The following is a 24,224-nucleotide window of genomic DNA, read 5'->3' on the forward strand; positions in this document are numbered from 1 at the left end:
CGCACTAAAGAAAACAACACTTTATGTTAAAACTTTTATTGAAAAAAATCAATTCAGGTAACTTAATTATGTAGTAGAGCTGACATCTATTCAATGTAGCTGCTTTCAGCTTCAATCACTGCCTCGATATGGGTCTGGAACTGGGTGCATGCCTTTTCCACTAGCGCTGGTGGGAGCTCGGTGAATACTTGGCAGATGGCGACAATCAGGCTGGCTCTGGTGTTGTGGGAGGTTATATTGGTGATGTTCTTGACGTATGATCAAATAAAGTAGTCCAGCGGATTCAGGAGTACAAAGTAGTAGCACTCGTTCTAAAACCAAACCATGGCCTCTTTGGACTTGTGGGCCGGCATCGAGCCCTGCTGCCACACCCAGGGTCTGCTAGTGGCATCCTGATTGCACCAGAGGATCACCACACTCTTCGGCACATCCAGATATACTTTGGTGTTGACTTTCAAACCAACTTCGAAGATGTGAGGTGGCGTGATGTGGCCCTCACTTGAAACCACACTAAAGACCATAACCAGAGATTTCATTGAGCTGTGTCCTTAAGCATTGAACCGTCCGGATTTGGATTTTGAGGGTACTGGTAATGGTCCTGTTTTCATAACTTGGATTGGTAGAGAACATGAGTTGTACAGAGGCGCATCTCTGATCTTACTGTTGAACATTGTGTCACTTTCAGATATGACAGAAAACTCCTATTGCTCTTGTGATTTGTATACAACTAGCCAACTAGTAGATGGTCTTCAACAATTTCTGAATGAAATTTAAATATAAAAACTGTAAATTTTAATTTGCTCTATCTAGTATATTGAGCAATTTTATTTGGCTAGGATTGTCTTACACAAAAATATTACCTCCGAAAAGTATTTTGTAAGACTTGAAATCACAAGATTCATTAATCTGTGATCTAATTCATCTCATTATTCTGATATATATCACATAATTACTTCTCAGAATAGGAGATCGTCAAAAATGAACAAGCAGAAAGGCCCGGCATATCAAATCAACAGTATGTTCTTTGATATGACAGGGCCGCGTTTGAAATGAATGTTTCTGTTTAGAACACAACTGAACCATGATACTTGACTTTTGCATTTTAAACTTTAATTCAAGCCATTATATAAAAATAATTTTATAAAATCAACAGTAGGTTCTCTACAGTGCAATGTAAACTACAATGTATTGTGGACTAAATTACTGCAGGAAGGCATGTGAAGCTTCTTCCGAGGTGCACTGCCACGGATCTCCAACTAGAGCAGGCAATAAATCGATTTAATTGAAAAATGGTCGATTTCACCGATTTCGATGACAATAAAAGTATCGGAGTGGGAAACATTCGTTGATCATCATTGAATCTTAAGCAACGTTGGGTCTCTTTGCTAGTATATATATATATATATATATATATATATATATATATATATATATATATATATATATATATAAAATAAAAATTACAATTAAATTTACCAAAATGATCCAAGATGGTAAAACTAAAGTATATTGTAAATATTAAAGAATTAATATTTATAAAGTTATCTCAGCCAGATGTAAAAGCTCGATAAAACCAAATAGGAGATAGAGCTTTTGTATGCAAAATCCGATCCCACATTTTGCTAATTCCTACCCTCTGATGAGAAGGAAAGTATTTCTTCGAAACTCTGCGGATTAAGGACTATCCACTTATCATGTGTTTCCTTTCAGATTAAATATGTTTTTAACTCTTTTTCAAAGTGTTTTTTAACATGTTTTATTAACTGTTTGCTCATATATATATATATATATATATATATATATATATATATATATATATATATATAATTTTTAAATTTTTTATTGAGCCCATATAATTTTTTAATTTTTAAACAATTTTTTTAATATATATATATGATTTTTATAAAATTATTTTTAGATAATGACTTGAATTAAAGTTTAAAAAGCAAAATTCAACTGTGCTCTAATTAAAAACATTCATTTCGAACGTGCCCCTGTCATATCAAAGAACCTACTGTTGATTTGATATGCCAGGACTTTCTGCTTGTTTGGTAATTGGTAATTTTCAAATGTACTTGTGATGTTAGGATGTATAAGGCGTTAACTTCAGTCAAAATCGCCTGTTCCTTCTTTCATCGGATGTTTTCGATTATCGATACTTATCAAGGATATTCTAATACAAAACCTATCTGAATACATAAAGTACATCTGCGTGAAATTTAAAAAAAACAAAAAAAAACAGTCCAGCCATTTGGAGTCCACACAGACAAAGTTTCTTTTTATATAATAGTAGAGAAGAGATAGAGATCTTTTCTCTTTTCTTATATAAAAGGAACTTTGTGTGTGTGATTTTGTTCTCTATGGACTCGGAAACAGTTGGCCTGATGTTTTTTTTAAATTTCCCACAAATGTACTTGATACGTCTGGAAGTGTTCTTATGTAGATTTTGTACCAGAATTTTTCTGATAAGTATCAAAAATTGATAATCGAAAAAAATCTGATTAACGGAAGAAGTCCGATTTTGAACAATATTAACATTTTTATACAACCTAACATCACGAGTGCATTTGAGAACAAGCAGAAAGGCCAAGCCTATAAAATCAATTGTAGAGTCTTTTATAAGACATTGGCGCATTCAAAATGAATGTTTCTCTTTAAAGCACAAGCGAATCATGATACTTGACTTTTGTACATTTAACTTTAATTTAAGTCATGACGTAAAAATCATTTCATAAAATCAACAAGGTGTTCTTTGATACAACAGGGGCGCGTTCAAAATGAATGTTTCTGTGTAGAGCACAATTGACTTTTGTATTTTAAACTTTCAGTGAAGCCATTATTTACAAATAATTCAATAAAATCAACAGTAGATTCTCTACAGTGCAATATAGACTACAATGTATTGTGGACTATCACTGTGGGGAGACATGTGAAGTTGGTGTAGTGCAGTGGGTCCTCAACTAGAGCAAGGCAATCTATCGATTTGATTAAAAAAGGTCGATTTCACCGATTCCGATGACAATAAATGTATGCGAGGATGGGATATTTGTTGATTTCCATTCAATCCCAGACAACGTTGGATCTCCCTGCTAGTATATATATATATAAAAGTTACCTTGGTTGTTTGATTGTGTGATGAACGGTCTCTACCATACTCCTCTGTCAATTTTCGGTTTTCAGACTTGAAACTTTATATCTAAGGGATTTGGACCTGTGGAACAAAGTAGATTTGGTTTGTAGTCGGTAAAAATAGCTAAGGGGTCAAAATTGAAAAAATTAAGACCTGGCAGGCGTAAGTCGCCTTAAAGTGGCTTTCTATGCATGTGCAAATATACATTTATAGGTTTAACAATGTTATTTTTTAAGTCTTTATATGCGTAAGGGCATGGCTCAGATGGTAATGAATAATGCTGCAAAGCTATATGTTTTGGTTTCGATTCTAGCTGATGGCACCGAAGTCATATTTTTTGTTTTTTAAATTTTTGAAATCATCACTGTATATTGGGTGTAATATAATAATCAATAGAGAATTGGCTCTCTAATAATAAATACGAAATCTACATTAATTAAAATATCATATTTAAGCATTTTATGACCGGGTAACGCCCAGCGGCCTTGCTAGTCTCATATATGCACAAGAAAATCAGTGTCTATGTCTAGATTAGAGTATTTACTAATGATTTCTTTTGTTTTGTTTTTTCTTACTTGTTTATTAAGATAACAGCTGTGTGTGCGCGCGCGCGTTTTTGGAACCGTGGCACCTTCTTTCCAATTATCTCTTCTCTCGACTGATATTTGTATCTGCTTTGTTATTCTTATCTGCTTTATCTATGCTTGTTCATTTCATTCATTCTTATCACTGAGAAGTCGAACTGCTACAATATACAGGCAATTTCTGGTTTTCCTTTTAATTTCTCGGTCTGTGATTAAAAAAAAAAAAAAGAAAGAAAGCAAAACAAACGCAGGTAATAATTCCAACAATATTTATCGATCAATTTTACAACAAAGCAATAAATAGTAATAAATAGAAATGTAATCAGATCAGCCCAAGTTTTACTGATCGTCTGGGTAATTTTAAGGATCAGATGTAAGAGAAATAATTAAATTTACTTTCTTGTTTCCCATTAAAGCAAAGTTGCTGGTAATTTTATTACTTTAGGTTCACCTCCACAATTTTCTTTAAAATGACTACCTATATAGGCTTTTGACTATGCGGAATAAGAAAATCTCATTTAAAATTTGCAGAGACAAGTAGTTTTCGAGATATAAAAACCTGTTTTATGCACTATAATTTACTGGCAGCCATGAATAAACACCCCCAACCTCCCCATTTAAAGAAAAACTTTTGGAATAAACACCCCCATCCTCCCCATGGTAAAAACGGCTTTTGGAATAAACACCTTCAACTTACCCATGTTAAAAATTGTGGAGGTGGACCTAATGTAAAAATTTGCCAAGTTGCTTCCTTTGGGATTACAAAACTTAGCAAGAATCGCGTTCCTTCTTTGGTTATAAAAATGGTTTTATTTCTTAGTTAAATTCATTCACAAATGGATAAACGAGTTTTGGCTCTGTGGTTGGTACACTACTCCTCCTTCGTTCTTCTTTTCTACCAGTCGGTCTCATTTGTCAGCCTCTCTGTTCTCTGTAACATCAACAGTTCACATATTAAATAACTTTTACTTGTGTCATCCAATATCAACTCAGTGGTCAACAGCTGTGACCGGATTCCTTGCTCAGTACTTCCTCGGATAAATACCTTTTTTTTTTCTTTTTTTTTTTACTGGTTGTGCTTCTTGAACTATTTACGTCGTGGACAAGGAATATTCTTACTTTGTTCATTTCTTTCAAAAATATTTGTTTGTTGTTTCATTCTTTTTATTTTGATCTTAAACCCAGAATCAAAACTTACGTCCTGCACAATAACATTACCTTAGTACTACCCATCTAAAACAAAATTAGTATAGAAATATATATATGGGTTATTTTTTTTTGCTTGTTTGAGATGTTGACCGCAAGAGGGAGACACAGAGCCAAGATTAAAGCGCAAACTTTAAAAGTAGCAGATGGAAAACTATGTTAAACACAGGGAGAGTCAAATGGTACCTGTAACCACAGAACGTGTTGTTATCTCCATGAAAAGGTACTTGAAACAACAAGGAATCTTGTTAATGCCATAAAAATCTGCCTTGAACCAATGCACAGGTAAGTACATTATATACAATTAAAGACTGACGAATACTTGTCTATTTTAATCATCTTGACAACAACAACAACAACAACAACAACTCAATCCAATTTAAAATTATTATTAACTTAAATATAAAGTTCATATACATATTACTGTTCTCATCTTGAGTGTGATTTTCACAACGTTTTGGTCGATGTAATCTCCGACCTTCTTCATGTATATCTTGTTGACCTCGAGAATTTGGACAGAATTTCAAGCGGGGCCCTTTATTTACTTCATGGGGGTAGCATGCTCTTGTTCCGTCAGTCATGACTGGATAGACGTCCTAAGTAATTTGCAATTGTATTTTTCGGTTGCCCATGCTGAGGATTGAACCCTCAATATCACTTTTTACAATTGATCTTTCCAAGTACTCTAACCACTGAACCACAGATCCTTGTGCATGCTTCTGATACAAATTTTAGGAGCCTTAAACCTATTTTATTTCTAGTTGTAAATATCACTATTTATTACTAATTATTACTATATATTAACGTATATATATATACACATATATATTAATGTTTTTACTTATTACTTGTATATGTTATCTATTATTTATAATTAATGGTTCCCATATCGTATTAAATTCTTTAGTAAGTCTACTTAATAATTGAGTATTCCCCAGCATATATGCTGCTTCTTTCAGTTGTCTTACTCTCCACTGTTCTTCTCTGTCTGTAATTTTTACTTCGTCCCATAATGGTAGATGGTTTCCCTTTTCTTTCCAGATATGGAACAACTACACACGATTTTTCAATCTCTCCACATACTACGGCTTTTCGCTGTTCTTCTGTTTTAAGTTCATATAGGCATACATACTGGAGAGGAGATACCACACTAATATCTAAATCGAGTGAGACACGTCACCCTATAAATATAGACCCATATAAGCTGTTCATTGGCCTGGTTGCAGATAGCATCTATGAATACCTCTTTTCTGGAGTATACCTGGAAAAAAGGACAAGCAGGAGAAAGTGCTTAGGCGCCGAAGACCAGTTGTTGATTAATAATACCATCCTCAAATACTGTAAGAAGAGGCAGAGGAATTTAAGCCTGGTTTGAATCGATTATCAAAAGGTATGATAGTGTTCCCTACACGTGGATACTGCAATGCAAGATCCATCCCATAATCAAGACAACCAGAGCTGTACGCATATAACATTTTGGTTGCCTTGTCTCTTGTTCAAACCTGTCGCTCTTGGCTCATGTGTGTAAGACCGTTATCTCTCCCATCCTTAATATGATTAACGGTCTGTGCAGACATTCTTCTTTTTATAATCTTTTTCTTTCTTCCTTGCTGTGACATCACCTCACACATGGCTCAGTATTGGCTGTTGCTGCTGCTGCTGCTGCTGCCATATGCACGTTCGCACTCTATTACGCACACATAGATGTGGCAGACAACCCTGACATTAAATCACAGTAATGGGAGAATAACAATCCCTGATGTGAGGATCCAGAAATGATTTTTCCAAGGTGATAGTTTATCTTTTTTGCTCTTTTGCTTCACGATAGATCCGCTAAGTAAACTACGTAATAAAAGTTGTATGCCTACAACTTGAGCCAAGACCACCAACAAGATCCAAACAAAAGGTCAACCACCTGCTCTTCAAGGATGATCTCAAGCTGAATGCCAGTTCAGTCGTTAACTTAGGTTGACTCTTACAGATTGTACATACCTTTTTTGATAGAAGATATTTGAATGAAATTTGGTCTAAATGTGCCAAGAGCTCACTCAGAGCTGGGAAGTAGGTTCAAACAAAAAGCATACAGCTTGACGACTGGACTGACACTAAAGACCTAGAAGAACAGATCTATCGTCCAGTGGAGATATTTACATACTCCATTGTGTCGCATTGTATAATAGCCGTCCCCCATCAGAACCTTACAGCTAGATGTCAGTTGGCTTACACTCTCTACTTCTCTCTGGCAGAACCTGCACTTGTCTAGAAGTGTAAGCCATATTTAGTTTCAGAACAGTTTCCGATGGTTCGTTGTTCTAAACAAGTCTTGAGAGGTGACTGGTTTGCAGTAGACAGGACAGTTTCCGGTGGTTCGTTGTTCCACACAAGTCCTGAGAGGTGACTGGTTTGCAGTAGACAGTTCCACAGAGCAAAATATTCTTACCGTGTCGAGACGGAAAAAACATGCGAAATTGCTACAGAAAAGGTTTAATATTTATGGAGCAATTCTGGTTTCTGATTGGTTGTTAGCAGAACGTGAATTAATTCAATTCATCAGTTCCTAGCAGCATCGTTTATAAATAGAATCGTCCGACTGTGTGGGATCATACCCCATTATACGTCCAAAATATTGCAACATTACTGAAACCACTCATCTTTGTAAAAGCATTAGTCATCAAGCCTTGACCTTGGCCAGCTATTATCATTCTCTCCTGATAATCCTCTTTTCAGCCATACTATAGAGTCTTTTTATCTATATAGTCTTGTGTTCATCCAGGAAATGCTTGACATACTGTTAGTTCGACCATTATTCCAGTTTCCTGTAATGAAAGGTCTTTATCTATTTTTGCCGACTCTTCTGGGTTATTTCCGCTGTAAGCTTGCTTTCTGTTTCTGTTTCATTTGTAAGATAGTTTTGTTCAAATGCCTTGGCATAAAAGAAAATGACTCAATTCAACATGGTAGAATAAGAGGAAAAATAGGCAGATACGCCATGTACAAAAAATTTGCAAAACACAGCTCGCAGACAAAAGCAAAATAACTGCCATTAACCAGTTTGTCATGCCAGTAGTAACATATAACTGGAATTATTGACTGGCCACAAATGGATATTAATAGACAAGACACTAAAACAAGAAAAATGCCGACACTATACAAAGTAATGTACAGAAACTAGTGTCTGCCAAGGCTCTCTCTGCCCAGAGGAGTAGGTGGTAATGAGTCTCAGAAATTGACTACCAACACAAAGCCACTTTTGTAAGCACCAGGCAATATCTGATGAGCTCCCAGAATCTAAATCTTAAGATGGTACAACACCAAGAAACAAGAAAGAAGAGCCAGTAGACACCAAGAAAGAAGAGCCAGAACTATTCCCCATCACAAAACTGGCCAAATATTTTGAACAAAACTATCTTACAAATGAAACAAACAGAAAACAAGCCTACAACGGAAATAGCCCAGAAAAGTCGGCAAAAATAGATAAAGACTTTTCATTGCAGGAAACTGGAATAATGGGCCAACTAACAGTATGTCAAGTATTTCCTGTATGAACACAGGACTATATAGATAAAGAAGACTCTATAGTCTGGCTGAAAAGAGGATTATCTGTGAAAAGTTGAATAGCAAATGTAGCAAGTCCTGGCAACATATACCAGAAAAAAACTGTTGGAAATAAGTCATACACTATCCACTATGACAATGCAATTCTTTATATAGTTATTCATTTATTAATTTTTAAAACAAAGGATTCACCACTTATCAAGGCCCAAAGGCCACTCGAGGATAAGGGTTAATAAGCGTATAGTGATCAATGGGACAATGTTGTAATAATTGTTAGTAATGGAAGTTTGGTAAATTGGAGTACTCAAGAGGAACGGCTCATCAAGAATTTGTTTACACTGGACTTGAAGACGACCATATTATAGTCAGCTGGAAAGCACGCAAAAGGAAGAGAGTTCGATAGGTGTGCAGTTCTAAGAAAGAAACTTTGTTCATGGAATAGAGTTCTGCTGGATGACAGCTATTATACAATTCAACACAATGGAGGGTGTAAATATCTCCCCTGGAAAATCTGTAAAAAGCTAAATATTCAGTGTAGCAGCAAGTCGTGGGAACATGTTTACCAGAAACAACAGTTGGAAATAAGTTATATACCATCCATTATGACTATGAAATTTCTACGGCTACATACTTAAAAAACAAAGCTGTTAAGCCTGATATAGTGATATGGGATAAGAGGGAGAAAGTAGCAACCCTAGTTAAAGCAAATTCCCCTAATGATGTCGTCCTTAACAGAGCGGAAAGGGAGAAGATAACCAAATATCAAGGCCTTGTGTACGACATGAAAAGAAATTGGAATCTTAAGATCTTCATCATTCCAGTAATTACAGGAGTAACCAGACTCGTGAAAAAAAATTAAAAAAAAAATACCTGGAAAATATACCTAGTGAACCAAGTGCAAGAGACATACAAACAATTACATTAAAAAGAAACGGTTAGAATCTTAAAAAGATCTCTCTGTTGGAGTGATTGGAATAGTGAATGAATGTCTGGTATCCGGTAGAATGCCCCATCCCAGCAAAAACAAAAGAGTAAAAAATGGACTTTACTTATTCCGTCCTTTAGTCCTCACATTCTCTGAGCGACGTTTCTGACAAAGGGAGAAGTAAGTATTGCTGTTTTCTAGGTTGAAATCTATCCATATAACATTTAATGTTGGTTAGTTTTTGACACTGACATGATTTTTTTTAGCTCCTTAGATCAAGTGGCTTTATGTATCGTCTAGAGTGATTTTCATTTAAAAAAAACAAAACACTCCGAGAGATGAAAAGAAAAATGTATGACTTGTCTTGATGATGTCTTAAATGGAAATGTTCACAAACAAGCAGAGATGTAAAAAAGGCACGAACTTACAGTCGTCTAATCTCCCTTCGTGAGTGAGAACAAGCCAGTGTGTACTTACCGAACACAGACTAATTACTCTGCAAATGATAACACCTAAGTGCAAAAAAAAAAAGAAAAAAATACTAAACAAAACAAAAAAAAACACGTAATTACGTAACTGTTATATAATCTTCCTCTGAGCTCATCAGAACTAAGCTTGTCTTTAAGACCGACATTACACATTCATTGTATCATTCTCATATTGTTTCTCTTCATGCAGCGCATGTCCTCAACCCTCACTGACGTACATCATCCATCACACTGCGTGTGCATGCATGACAGACTTTCCTTGATTGGAAATGGTGATGCTCTGCTGGTTAGTAATGACAGAAATTCTCTGAACTTACTCCTTCCACTTCTAACTCTTACAATTACACAAGCACCTATTCCCCCCTATGGTGGTGGTGGTGGTGGTGATGATGATGATGATGATGATTATGGATTCTATAGATTACAATTCCATTATCTTACTAAAAAGGGCACCTCACAAATAGTGTTAGGATAGTGGTGTTAATTTTTAGCGTTTGTTATTATTTATTCAAACACTAGCAGGCGGAACCCGATATTGCCCAGTCATAAAATATGCTTAAATATATTTTAATTCATGCAAATTTCGTATTTATTATTACAGAGCCAATTCTCTATTGAATATATATCTATATATCTATAAAAGTGAAATTGTGTGTGTGTGTGTGTGTGTGCGTGTGTGTGTGTGTGTACATTTCCCTACCAAACTACTCTGTCAATTTTCAGTCTACAGACCAAACTCCTCCGACAATTTTGGGTCTAAACACTTGAAATTTTAGATGTAGTTTACTTGAACATGGATCAAACATTTTAATTTAATTTGAGCTCAAAACAATAAATGTTAAGGGGTCAAAGTTAAAAAAAATTTTACCCCTGCGGTTTGTACCAAATTACTAAGCCAATTTTGGGTCTAAACATTTGAAATTTTACGTAAAGGGTATTCAGACATGCAGCAAGCTTTTTAATCAGTTTTGGGCGAAAATTTGGCTGCCTAGATGTGAAAGTTAAAAGAATTGATCATTTGCAGACTCTACCAAACTCCTCCGCCAAGTTTGTATCTAAACACTTGAAATTTTACATGTAGGTTACCTGGACATGAGTCAAACTTTTTAATATATATATACATATGCACATAAAGCTATGAATAGCACGTAGGGCCCGAACAAAGCCGGGCTGAAGTGCTAGTATATATATATATAACACTTCAGCCCGGCCTTGCTCGGGCCCCACGTATTATATATATATATATATATATATATATATATATATATATATATATATATATATATTTCAAAAGTTTAAAAATATTACTTGGGTGACATCATCTAGATTCAAAACCAAAACATTAGTGCTTCAGCCATGTTCATTACCGTTTGAGCTAACCTGACAGATAGATAAGAAAGTTATAAAATGAAACCACTTTTAACTATGGTTAGTTTACGCATGCACAAACGAATACAAATGTTATGTATGTTCCCGTGATAGAAAGAAAATATTGTAAATAAAAAAAATCATGTAAATTGATCAGATAGTTTTATTTTTATAAAGAAAATAATTTAAAAGCAAATTTGAATTTTTTTCAATACGACTCTTGGCACTTGTACAGTTTAGTCAAGACATTAAAAAATGAAAATATCGAAAAAAGTTTAAATTGTATGTATCCGTTATGGAACGAAGTTCTCTGGATAAAAATTTCACTTAATTTCATCAAGTAGGTTTTTTTTTTTTACAGCGAAAAAAAAAACAATTTGTTATGATACCGAGCAAAATGTTCGATTTTTAGGGAGAAAAGCTAGTATTAAAGATGGGAAGGGGTGTGAGCGCTTTAACTGGAGTTATCTCCCTGTGGCATTTCTAAAATTCAAACATTTTTTTTTAATTCAAGATGGCTTCCTTCAACGCGGTCTCATAGAAACGTTTTTCCGCTGTAAAAAAAAAAAAAACAACAACAAAAAACAAAAAACTACTTGATGAAATTAAGTGAATTTTTTTTTTCAGAGAACTTCGTCCCATAAGAGATACATACAATTTAAACATCTTTTCGATATTTTCATTTTTTAATGTCTTGACTAAACTGTACAAGTACCCGACTCTTTGCCTATGTTACGAATTGTTTTCTAAAATCTCATGAAAGTTTGAATTATTTAGAATTATCTCCCTTGTTTTTCAAAATGGTGTCGTGAGGTCGTCGCTCGTAGTTTAACCATAAAATCTGTTTTTTTTTTTTTTTTTTTTTTTTTTCAAATAAACTACTTAATTCATTTAAGCAATTTTTTGGTGTACAAATTTATTTTCTTTCCGTCACAGATACGTATACCCTACAGATAGTTTTTTTTTTTTTTTTTTTTTTTTTTTTTGAGGGGCTGGGTTTACATCAACTGTTTTAATTTAATGAAAAAAAAATACACGGAAAAGGTAAAATAATGCGAAAATTAGGTGAAAAACTGTCTTCGGCATAGTTCGGAACATTCCGTAAATCTCCGTCACTTATTTCTTCCTCATTCGAAGAAAAGTATGAAAGTAAACAATATGGTTTTACGTGAAAGAGAAAGGAAGCTTAATAAGAAAAAGAAAGAGCATAAACTATAATCTAATGAAGAAAAGAAAGGGAGGAGTCGCTTGTGTTGGTGTTTTCGTCACATGAGTCTTTGTCAACACAACGTTTTCTTTTCTTTTTTAAAAAATTATTTATCCAAGTTGTTGGGTCACACTGGATATTTAACGAAAGACCACTGCTGGATTTAACATTTAAGTATTTTGATGGCGATCACATTTTTTTTTTTACAATTAATTAGCCTTAAAAAATTTTGCAACAACTGATTAAAAACAATCATTTGTTATTTTGGGGTGAAATACTTAATTAAAAAAAGAAAAAAAAAGGTGAGTTCTTTAATTTATTGTTTTTCTTTTTTCTTTTTTTTTTTTTACTTGTAAATTTATTTTAAATTAAATACAACTGGATTCATATTATTATTATTATTATTATTATTATTATTATTATTTGGGTGCTTTATGCAGAGAGTGATCCACGCTATTTTTTAAATCGTATTTCCAAGTTTAATTAAAGTTTGATATGTTTTTTTAATTTTTTTTATTCAATTGTTAGGTTGAAGTATAGAATAGGTACAAAACACCATCCCTTCCTTATGTTAAGAATGGCTTTTTAAATAATAACGTTATTTACGTCCGGATCACTCTCTCTCTCTCTGCACTAGTACCATTATTTGTACTTATGTTACCAGGTTGAAATAATATTATTTAGAAATCCATGTTTAACATGAGGACTGGGGGGGGGGGCGTGTTTTGTAACACTTCTGTACTTTCACCTAACAATTTAATAAAAAAAAAATACCGTGAAACTTCAAAATACTATTTAAAAAGATAGCACGGTAACATAAGTGCATAACTTATGCACAAAAAAATGCATAAGCACCGTTTTTTTTTTGTTTTGTGTGTGTTTTTTCCTTTAAGCTTAATTTTTTGTGCTAAGAAGTAAATATATTTTTATATTTTGGCATTTTTGCTTGGAATTAAAAATAATTTAAAAACAAAACAAACATATTGAACGGTTCCGTTTTTTTTTTTTTTTTCGGTTGTGCACTAAATTGACCGTGCTGAAAAAATAACGTTATTTAGAAACCCATTCTTAACACAGGGAGGGTGTTTACTGTTTTGTAATTATTCTGTACTTTTTCACCTAACAATTTAACAAAGAATAATGTCATAAAAATTAAATTTTAATTTCAAAATACTATTCTGAATATTAATTTTATAATCTGAAGCATTTGTTTGAGTTTATACTTATATAGATCAACCCCATGGCTGCCAGTATCAGCTCGGAAAAATCTGGCAACGAGTTACAACAGCGAAAAGACTACACAAAATTAAACCGGAGTTCCTGAAACGAGAGACAGGCAGACACCCAAAACACTTTCGGCTTTATTTACATTATTGTATATTAAAAAAAAAACAACAACAAAAAACTGTACTTTACAGATAGGTGTATCAGAATTTGGGGGCAATTTTTGACACCCCTAAACAGAAAACTGAATAAAAAATAAAACTCGTAATTTCTCTTTAAAGTGGGTTTTTTATTTTCTTTATGGAATATACTTCCAAAATAAACTATTAAAGTTGTTTAAAAAATAATAGAAATATTATTTTTTATTAAAAAAAAAAAAACAAAAAAAAAGTGTTTACAAAGTGCCGGTACGCGTTCAACTAGCCTTTATTTTATTTATTTATTTATTTACGTATGAAATCAATTAAATTTTACGAGTGAAACTTTAAAAATCTATCTAAATTTTTCTATTGGTTCAATTTTTACGATATTTTCAGGGTCAGTATGAAATTTTATGCTCTTTCCAATAAACCGAATATAATATTTTAAACAAACTTTTTTTTTTTTTAATTCACCCCCGCCAGTTTGAAATGTCTTAAAATATTGGAGATAAAAGATCAATAAATAAAATATTCTAATTTAAAACAAAAACAAAATTTTTTTTGAAATTTACCTGTCCAAAGTGTAAAACTTTTTTTTTTGTTTGTTTAAACCACGTTGATTTTTTTTTTTTTTAATGAAAGCTCATTATGCCTACATCATAAAGTAAATACCGGACGCTGATGGCAACTTTTTCTATTTCATTCAATGTTTTTTATTAGACATTAAAAAAAAAAAAATCACTCGATAAAGTAGAAATAAGATATAATAATCAAAATCTTGTGTATTTCATTAAGAGAATTAAAAACAAAATCGGTCGACTGGATTTTTTTGTTTAACGGCAAAAACTTATAAGTGAATGAGTTTTTTTTTTCACCTACGGAGGCCCCAAAATACTATTTTTGGTTAACAGCATGGAATAAAGAGATATTAATCATGGCGTTTATAAGTCACAGTAAGGTAATGGATTTCTCTTATTTGAACAGTCAATAAATCTGAGTTCGCGTTTTTTTTTTGTTTTTTTTTTTATCCTTGTTTAAAAAAGTATTTTATTTAAAAAGGACATGGAATATAAGTATAAATATGTATAAATTCTTAACAATGGAAGTACACATTGAATAGAATTTTTTATAGGTAAGTGATTTTTTGGAATTTATATATTTTTTATAATCGAACTAAGTAAAATTTCGTTGATTTTCTTTTAATCTTTTTTAAAGAAAACCTATTTAAAAAAAAAAAACAAGTATTGCATAATTTGCTATTAAACTTGTTATTTTTTTAAATTTTGGTCTTTGCTCCTTTAATTTAAAAAAAAATAGGGTTTGAATTACATTTTTCAAGTAGTTATAAGCTCCGAAAGATAATTCATATACGGCATTTTTAATGGCCGATTCTGATACACCTAGAATATGGACAGTGCTGACTGAAATAATATCGTTATTTAGAAACACCTTTTTTTAACATAAAGACTCTTTTTTGTCAATGTGCACTGGTTGTCTAACCTGCAAAGGGTGTTTATTCCGAAAGCCGTTTTTAACATGGGGAGGTTGGGTGTTTATTCCGAAAATCATTTTCTTATTTTCAATCTCCATGTTAAGAACGGCTTTCGAAATAAACACCCTTTGCATGTTGAATAATCAGTTGACCTTTTTTTCTTTAACTGTACTTTCAACTAACAATTTAATAAACAGTGCTTATGCACTTCTGTTCTGTACCGTGACCGTGCTAGTTTTTTTTTTTTTTTTTTTTTTTTTAATAGTATTTTCAAATTAAATTCAAGTGTTACAATATCTTTCCTGATTAAATTGTTAGGGGGGTTTCTTGTCGCAAGCACCAGTAGCACCCGACTGCTTGTGTACCGTACTGAAATAATAACGTTACTTTGAAAGTCATTATTCTTAACATAGGGAGGGTGTTTATAACTATTCTGTGCTTCCACTTAACAATTTATTAATATTAAAAAAAGTGTATTTTTTACGACCTGCCCCAGCGTAGTATAAACACCCCCAACCGCCTCATATTAAGAACGGCTTTCGGAATAAACACCCCCAACCTCCGAAATATATCAGTTAAAAATATATGGTACCTATGCAGTATGCACTATACGGACATGCTATTAATTTTTTGGGTTTGTATTACTGTACACATAGATTCGAAAAAGTTGTCAAAAAACAAAAGGCAAGGTAAGTTACTTTTCTACCTAACTGGATATATTTTTTGTGTTTTTATTCAGTGTAACATGTTTATTTCAGCTCGAAAAACATGCAGTGTTTACCGATGTATTGGAAAATTCAAAATGGCAGCCGACTCTCTCGGAGAGGGTACGTTTGGGAAAAGGTATTATAAATAATAAACTAGACAAAATACTGTTAGAAAACAACCGATACATGTCAACTTATGTCACGGTAACATATATTGAGCGAATTTCTAACAGTATTTTGTCTAGTTTATTATTTATAATACCTTTTCCCAAACGTACCCTCTCCGAGAGAGAGTCGGCTGCCATTTTGAATTTTCCAATACATCGGTAAACATTGCATGTTTTTCGAGCTGAATAAACATGTTACACTGAATAAAAACACAAAAAATATATCCAGTTAGGTAGAAAAGTAACTTATCTTGCCTTTGATAACATTTATTTGTTCTATATTTGTTTTTTGACAACTTTTTTCGAATCTATGATATCTTTTTTTGGTAAATTTTTACGACATGCCTCAGCGTTATTATAAACACCCCAACCTCGCCATGTTAAAAACGGCTTTCGGAATAAACAACCTTAAACAATCATTTATAAAAAAAAACAAAACAAAATACAATGCGACAATGTAATTGTATTGTATTTTTTTGTTGCTTTTTGTTTTTGTAAATGATTGTTTATATTTATTAGTGTGTCGAGTCGCCAATTCTTCTGCCTCACCGCGTGTGTCAGAAAATTCGTGAAAAATAGTGAATAATTCCACCCCGTCTGTCCAAGCTTATAACTCCTCGAAAAATGTAATTCAAGCCCTAATTTTTTTTTTTTCAATTAAAGGAGCAAGAACCAAGGTTTCATTAAAAAAAAAAAGACGAAAAAACAAACAACGTGGTTAAAAAAAAAAGGTTTTAAACTTCGAACTTTACAGGTAAATTTCTAAAAAAAAAAACACTACTTTTTTGTTTTAAATTTGAATATATTATTTATTGACTTTTCTCTTCAATTTGTGATATATAACACTTTGAGTAAATTAATTATTTACTTTTTAATAGACACTTGAAAATGGGGGGGGCGTGAATTTAGAAAAAAACGTTTGTCTAAAATATTATATTCGGTTTATTGGAAAGAGCATAAAATTTCACATTGACCCTGAAAATATCGTAAAAATAGAATCAATAGAAAAATTTTGATAGATTTTTAAAGTTTAAAAATTGAAAAATATTGAGCTCGTAAAATTCATTACTGTTTAAAATAACAAAACAAAAAATATATATATTTCTATTACTTTTAAAACAACTTTAATAGTTTATTTTGGAAGTATAATCCATAAAGAAAATAAACAACCCACTTTTAAAAGAGAAATTACGAGTTTTTTATATTTTATTCGCAGTTTCGTGTTAGGGGTGTCAAAAATTCCTACAAAAATTCTGATACAAAAAAAGTAAATTTTTTACCTTAACATTTTCCTTTAAAATGGCGACTTCCTTGAGTTTTCGGGTATGCTGAAAACAAATATCGCATTTAAATTTTTCGCTAATAAGTAGTTTTCCGGATATTGAGCAATGTCATTTCTTATGTTATCACTGGTGGGACGGTGGGCATCTTGGTACGCACGAGACCCCTCTCCCCCCGAGAAACTAAGCGCAAGCGCGTATGAAGATGGTCATCAGCAATAACATAAATAACATTGCTTAATATCAGGAAAATTTGAATGCGATATTCGTTTTCAGCATACCAGAATTCGTCATTTTAAAGGAAAATGTTAAGGTGGAAACCAGGTAAAAATTTACAAAACAAAAGCAATAAAAGGCAACAATTTCCAAAATCTGTCTATAAATAAACAGATTAAGATGTTTTTTTTTTTATTCCAGAAACCAGACTTTAATTTTGTATGGTTTTTCAGCTGTTGCAACTCGTTGTCCGATTTTAGGGCTAATCGATATCAATACTGGTCACTTAAAATACAAATATTCCGGTTTATCATGAACTTTTGAACTTTAATTGTACCAGGAAAAAAAAAAAAGTTGCGGTAAAATCGCATTTTTAAAATTAAAAAAATAAAAAGCTTCTTTTTAGTTCATGTATTTTCAAACAAAGGCATTTCAGGGAAAGCATACTTGTGTCCTGTCGAAATTAGTATAAATTACGAGAAATGGTATAGTAGATGTGATAGAGCTGATTTTAGTTCCTATTTACTTGTCTCCTTATGAGGACAAAGTAAGGAAGGCACAAGGTCGGTTTTTAACGTGACGAAAATTCATTCCATACCCTCCACTTTGTAACAACAACAAAAAAAAATCCTCAATCTAGAAGGAACTCTCCTTTACCGATCGAGGAAAACAAGTGTAACATTTCATAAAAAAAAAAAAATTGGTTCAATTAAATTCAAACTTCGGGGGGGGGGGGGCGTAAATTACTCCCGAAGAATGAATACTCAGAAAATGACAGTTTTTATGGAGTAGGTTGATGGGGAAAATACCAAGTTAATCCCGGAAATGGTCAAAGCAGTTTAAAATTATAGTTTATAATAAGCTACGAGGAAAAAAAAATGTAAAAAGGCAGACGACACTGAGCATGCTAAAGTTAGAAGTTAAAAATTGGGTAAATTTGTAGTTTAACTCTCCACCCACAATGAGATTGTACTGAGTTTTGGGCGATTACGTGTGAAAAACTTAGCAAAAAAGGTTTTTAAAATATAGATGAGGGGATCAGCTTCATATATGAATTTAACGTAAAAGGGTCCTCATATTTCTAGCCCATTCTAACTTTTTAGTGCAGTTAACCACATTTTTTGCCATTAACTCTAAATCCGAGTGACAAGGTTGTAAAAATCATACGTAATCGCTTAAAAAAGCAGAAAGCCCTTAAAATAAACTTGCACAATTTATCTCTGACAAAAAAAAAAAAAAAAAGGTCAACTGCCCTAGAACACTAGAATGACTTGGAAATAGGAAATGATTTCCTAAATCATTTTACATGAAATTTATATGCAAAACTGGTTTCCCCACTTTAAAGCCTACAATAATTTTGTTTTATTTTTTTCTTTTCTTGTTCTGCCAAATTTTTCAAGATGTTCAAACATAATTACCTTAAAAAAAAAAAAAAGTAGGGGGGGGGATAATTCAGCTGAGGATGTAACCACAGCTCGGTGACCATGGTGTAGCACCAAATTTAGCCCCTTATAAGAAAGTAGTTGCAAAAAAAAAAAAAAAAAAAGTGGCTTTCAAAGCGTAAACTGTTTTGGATATTTTCGGAACTAACTCTAGATTCTTCATCAATTGACTTCATAAGAACTGAAATCATCTGGGTGCCTATTCCTTACAAGTACCAAAGAAAAATAATTTAGAAGAGAAAAGAAAAAACTAAACAAAAATGAAAGTAAAGATTTCCTAGCAACAACTGAGTGTATATGGTTGGTTACAAATCTAGTTTAAAGCATGCACAATAATGATAAACTTATCACAAATGCTCTTTCAAATACTAAAACTTTGAAATGGTGACAAGGACGTTGTAAAGATAATAAAACTTGTTGGTGTTACTCATTATTTCTTTACCATGTAAAAATCCATAACTAGCGAGACCCGTGTCCGGACGTTCTCCTTTAAAAATGAGAAACCCAAGAAACTTTTACTCCTACCACTGATCCCCATTTTTTTTTTTTTTCACGATTGTTTAATTTCAATGCAACATTTTGCAATATTTTTTTTATATTGGACAAATATTTGTTGTGTTCAGATGTCCCTTTCTTTTAGATCGACCAACTTTATTTTCAACAGATTCTGATCTATTTCTAAATTGCAAGTGAAAAGAGGAATTTTTCTTTTGTCCCTCTTTAGTCATATTTAAAAGAAATAAATTTGCATCAGAATTACGAAAATGTTAAAGTTTATGAGTAAATGGGAAAGAGTTTGTTTTAGGCTTAAAACAAAGTTATGAATGAAATGATTTTAATTTATTTTAAATTAAATTAATATTTTAAATAGAAAACTTTGCAAAACAATAACGAACTGCCAAAATCAGCTATTAATCATATAACGGGCATTCTTTTCTTTTTTTTAGAGGGGAGGGGGCAAACTTTAAATTGACTAGTGTATATTTTCTTTAATTGCAGATTTGGCAACTATTAGTTATTAAGTTCAGCTTGGTTTTGTTATTCACTGTGGTTTCAACAGGATGGAAGCACATGCCACACAGTGTGATATGATTATGAGAGAAACATTTGATGAACGAATAATTTCACAAAATGGACCTATCAACTGGCTACCTCGTTCATGCGATTTAACCCCATTAGATTATTTTCTTTGGGGATACATAAATTCCCATGTCTACGCTGATAAACCAGATACAATAGACCACTTAGAAGACAACATTTAGCGTGTTATTGCTGAGATAGAGCCTAATTTAATGTGTAAACTTGTGAAAATCAGACCTCGAAGTTACACCATATACGCACAAGCTGCAAGGGCCATATGCCCAAAATTGCACTTCAATTATAAATTAAAAAAATAATCTTTGGAATAAACCATATATTTATTTGAGAAAATATTTTTCTGTCATTTATTTTGAAGTTCCCCGTCTCAAACAAAAACTATATATCTCGAAATTTTGAATGGAAGTGAAAGTTGTTTTTATGGTTGCTGTATCTCGCATACCCCCCCCCTTTTTTTTTTTTTTTTTTCAGTTCATCTGTTTATTGAAATAAAAACAAAAATCGATATCTATTTGTTTTATAGATTTAAATTTAAAAAGTAAACACCTTACGGCAACGAAGAAGTGAAAACAAAATCAAAGATCTGGGAAGATTGAATAGCATCATTTAAATAGAAACATTGGCTGACTGTCGTGTCCTCATCCCTCCATACTCTTAGTAGGTAAATAAATATGAGAGTATTTTTTTTTTATCCTCGAAATATTAAAATACTAGCAGGCCGCCTGGAGTTGCCCGGTCATAAGATCTGCTTAAATATATTTTAATTCATGCAGATTACGTATTTATTATTATAGAAACAATTTTCTATTATTATATTGAACCTAAGATATAGTAGTGAGATCAAAACTAATGTATATATATATAATGACTTGGGTACCATCAGCTAGAATTGAAACCAAAACATACAACTCTCTATTCTCATTCCTTAGCCTCTGAGCCACGCCAATACGCATATACTGTGTAACCCGGATATAAGAGACGTCTCCGATTCCTACAGCTCTTTTATATCCAGGTTGCATTTATTCTGAGGTTCTTGTATCCAGGTTACACTGTACATTAGCACAGGCTCTAATTTGGGACCAGAGAATTTCTCTTATATTCGGGTCCCACTATATATATATATATATAATTCTCCTGTCATCCCTTTTTTAATAGAGGGAATCGTCTCAGTCGAACACAAGATTCTAGCAAGCACGGCCGGACAGTCCAGAGTTTTATAATCATATAGATATACTAGAAAAATACCTGTCCTAGGATGAGTAAAATGAATTCCTTGAACAGAACTGTTTTGTATCAATTTTACGCCTCTTTAAGATTAAAATCAATATATGATAGTACTAGTAGGGATACTCTACATTCCCTGGGATTGAATGCGGATCAACAAATATTCTACACTTCCAATACTTTTATTGTCATCGAAATCGGTGAAATCGACCATTTTTCAATCAAATTGATTGATTGCTTGTTCTAGTTGGGGACACACCATGATGCACTTTGAGGAAGCTTCATATGCCTCGGCAGTGATTTAGTCAACAATACATTGTAGTCTACATTGCACTGTAGAGAACGTCTGGTTAATTTTATAAAAAATTTATGTATAATGTCTTAAATTAAAGTTTAAAATGCAAAAGTCAACTATCATGGTTCAATTGTGCTCTGAACTAAAACATTAATTTTAAATACACCTCTGTCATAAAAACAAAACCTACTGTTGATTTTGTATGCTGGGCCCGTCTGCTTGTGTGGTGATAAAACTTCTCAAATGTACTTGTGATATTAGGCTGTATAAGGATGTTAACTTTCTTCACAGTTGAACTGTTCCTTCGTATTTTTTTTTTTTTTTCAGGTAACAGTTTTTGATACTTATCAGATGTATTTCGATACATAACGTACATAAGAACACTCTCAGACACACAAAGTATATTTGTGTGAAATTTAAAAAAAAATCTGCCTAGCTGTTTCGTAGCTTTTCAGCTTTTTTTTTTAATTAAAAAAAAAATATAGGAGGCTTTACTTTTGGAACTATCCTTGTGTGTGTGTGTGTGTGTGTGTGTGTATATATATATATATATATATATATATATATATATGAGAGAGAGAGAAATAAATACCCATTACAGTAGAACCCTGGGATACGGCATTAAAAATTAGTGACAAAATACAGTACAATGTATAATACACATGTATATAATCAAATAACACCTTAAGGCGGGGTAAATACCGCAACCAGGAACGGGAAAAACATTGTATTCCACATCGTAACCTGAAAAAATTGCATCCAAGGGCCACCATATCCCAGGGTTCTACTGTACTTTTTATAATAGAGAAAATGACTAAGGTCTTACTAAACATTTTTACGATGTGTCCATTTTAATCTGTTCGTTTACTTATGAAAATCATATTTCAATTAGAACTGAATTAAAACATGTGTGCTACTAGATCAGGCGGTCTCAAAATACCGGCTTCCTGACCTAAAATCCACCAAGCACTGATGTTAGTTTATTTATTTATTTTTTTGTTTTTACTTTCCCTTTGCCAAACTTGATCATGTTTTGCAAAACCAACTTTTCTCTATAAATCAAACAGCATCAATAAATATTTTAAGATATAAAGAACTTGGAGCATAGAAACTTTTACCAAAACAATCGAACCCAAAAGGGGTTGATAAGCTATAAAACAAAACCACTAAACCAAACACTTCGAATAAATATTTAAGATATAAGGAGCTTGAGGCATAATTTTTTTTTTTTTTTTTTTTTTTTAATCCGATTAGGAATTAGAAAAATCAGAATTTTTAGGAGTATTGGAATCAGAAAAATTCGTGCCTATTTTCTGATACCAAAAAACGATTCTTTTCATTGTCTTTTTATATTTGATTTTGCTTAAGGAAAAATCTTCCACTGTTGGTAGTAATGATGGAATAATAAATATTTATTGATTTTTAAGTTAGTAATAAAACCAAAATCTATAGATCACCCCCACCCCCCAAGTGAGTTTTTACGTTTGAGAAAATATATGCACATTTAACATGTGTTCTTACGGTATTTGAGTAAAACAATAATCCTATATGATGTTGCTGAATTTTTGAGATGAGGATTGGTTATTCGTATTATTTGGATTCATCAGAGTACTGTTTTCCTGATTATTGAAGGTGTGAGATATTCTCTCACCTTGGTTTTGCCCTTGGCAGAATGGAAGAAAACAATCAGAAACTACATGCTCACCTTTTTAAAACTTCAACGTAAATTTTATAAAAGTAAAAAGATCCAAATTGCAAAAGATGTGTCATCTTTAGCTATCCTATCTGCCGAGCAGGTTGGTAACACCCGGAAAGGGTAATAGTTCATAGTTTAACTCCGCTGTTGAAGAAAAGCTGCAACAGGTCGATGAGTTAAGTGATGCCTTGCAAAGATGAATGCTGCTAGTCCGGCAGTCCTCATGGAGTTCACTGTGCATAACCGTCCGGATGGCAGACAAATGAGAAGTCAAAATGTAGACCTTAATTTCGTCTTTGAGAGACATTATGAATAATGATGAAAGTCAAAGTTCACAGAGCACAACAGTGTGTGATGAATATAATATTTTGCCCAACATAAGGACATTGTCGTTTTCAAATGATAACATTTTGACCCACATTAGGGTATTATGTGTATTAATGAAACCGGGGTTTTGAGGTTACAAGCCTCGAGTGAGTTTTCGTATGCCCATTTTGACCAGTTGTGTTCTGGGGAAAACTGCCGAGCTAAAAAGATAAATTTAGCACCAAGAATAGCCTCGGCAGTTAGTAAGAACAATCTGATAGGTTCAAATAAAATTGTGGCCAGACAAACTGACCAATGAGGAGCCTGCTTATTTCCTCAGAATTTCTTACAAAGGTTCAATCCTCAGTGTGAGCAACCAAAAAATACAACTGCGAATTATTTATGACCTCTATCCAGTCATGACTGACGGAACAAGAGCATGCTATCCCCGTGAAGTAAATAAAGGGGTTCACT

The 24,224-nt window shown here is 32.7% G+C and overlaps 1 protein-coding gene across 3 annotated transcripts in view; it reads left to right on the plus strand.

Moving 5' to 3' along the window:
- Positions 1 to 12,261: 12,261 nt before the first annotated feature.
- The window catches only part of LOC145293223 (DNA damage-regulated autophagy modulator protein 2-like), a 75,982-nt gene continuing 64,019 nt past the window's right edge, over positions 12,262 to 24,224 (plus strand). Inside the window, exon 1 of one of the 3 annotated variants that reach the window (XM_080139764.1) lies at positions 12,262 to 12,765. The gene's annotated coding sequence lies outside the window, so the exon portion shown is untranslated. The remainder of the gene's footprint in view (positions 12,766 to 24,224) is intronic. The other 2 variants (XM_080139766.1, XM_080139765.1) reach the window with 2 other exon arrangements.

Source organism: Euprymna scolopes, chromosome 14, assembly GCF_053919585.1.
Source record: "Euprymna scolopes isolate OS-2025 chromosome 14, ASM5391958v1, whole genome shotgun sequence".
Lineage (NCBI taxonomy): Eukaryota > Metazoa > Mollusca > Cephalopoda > Sepiida > Sepiolidae > Euprymna > Euprymna scolopes.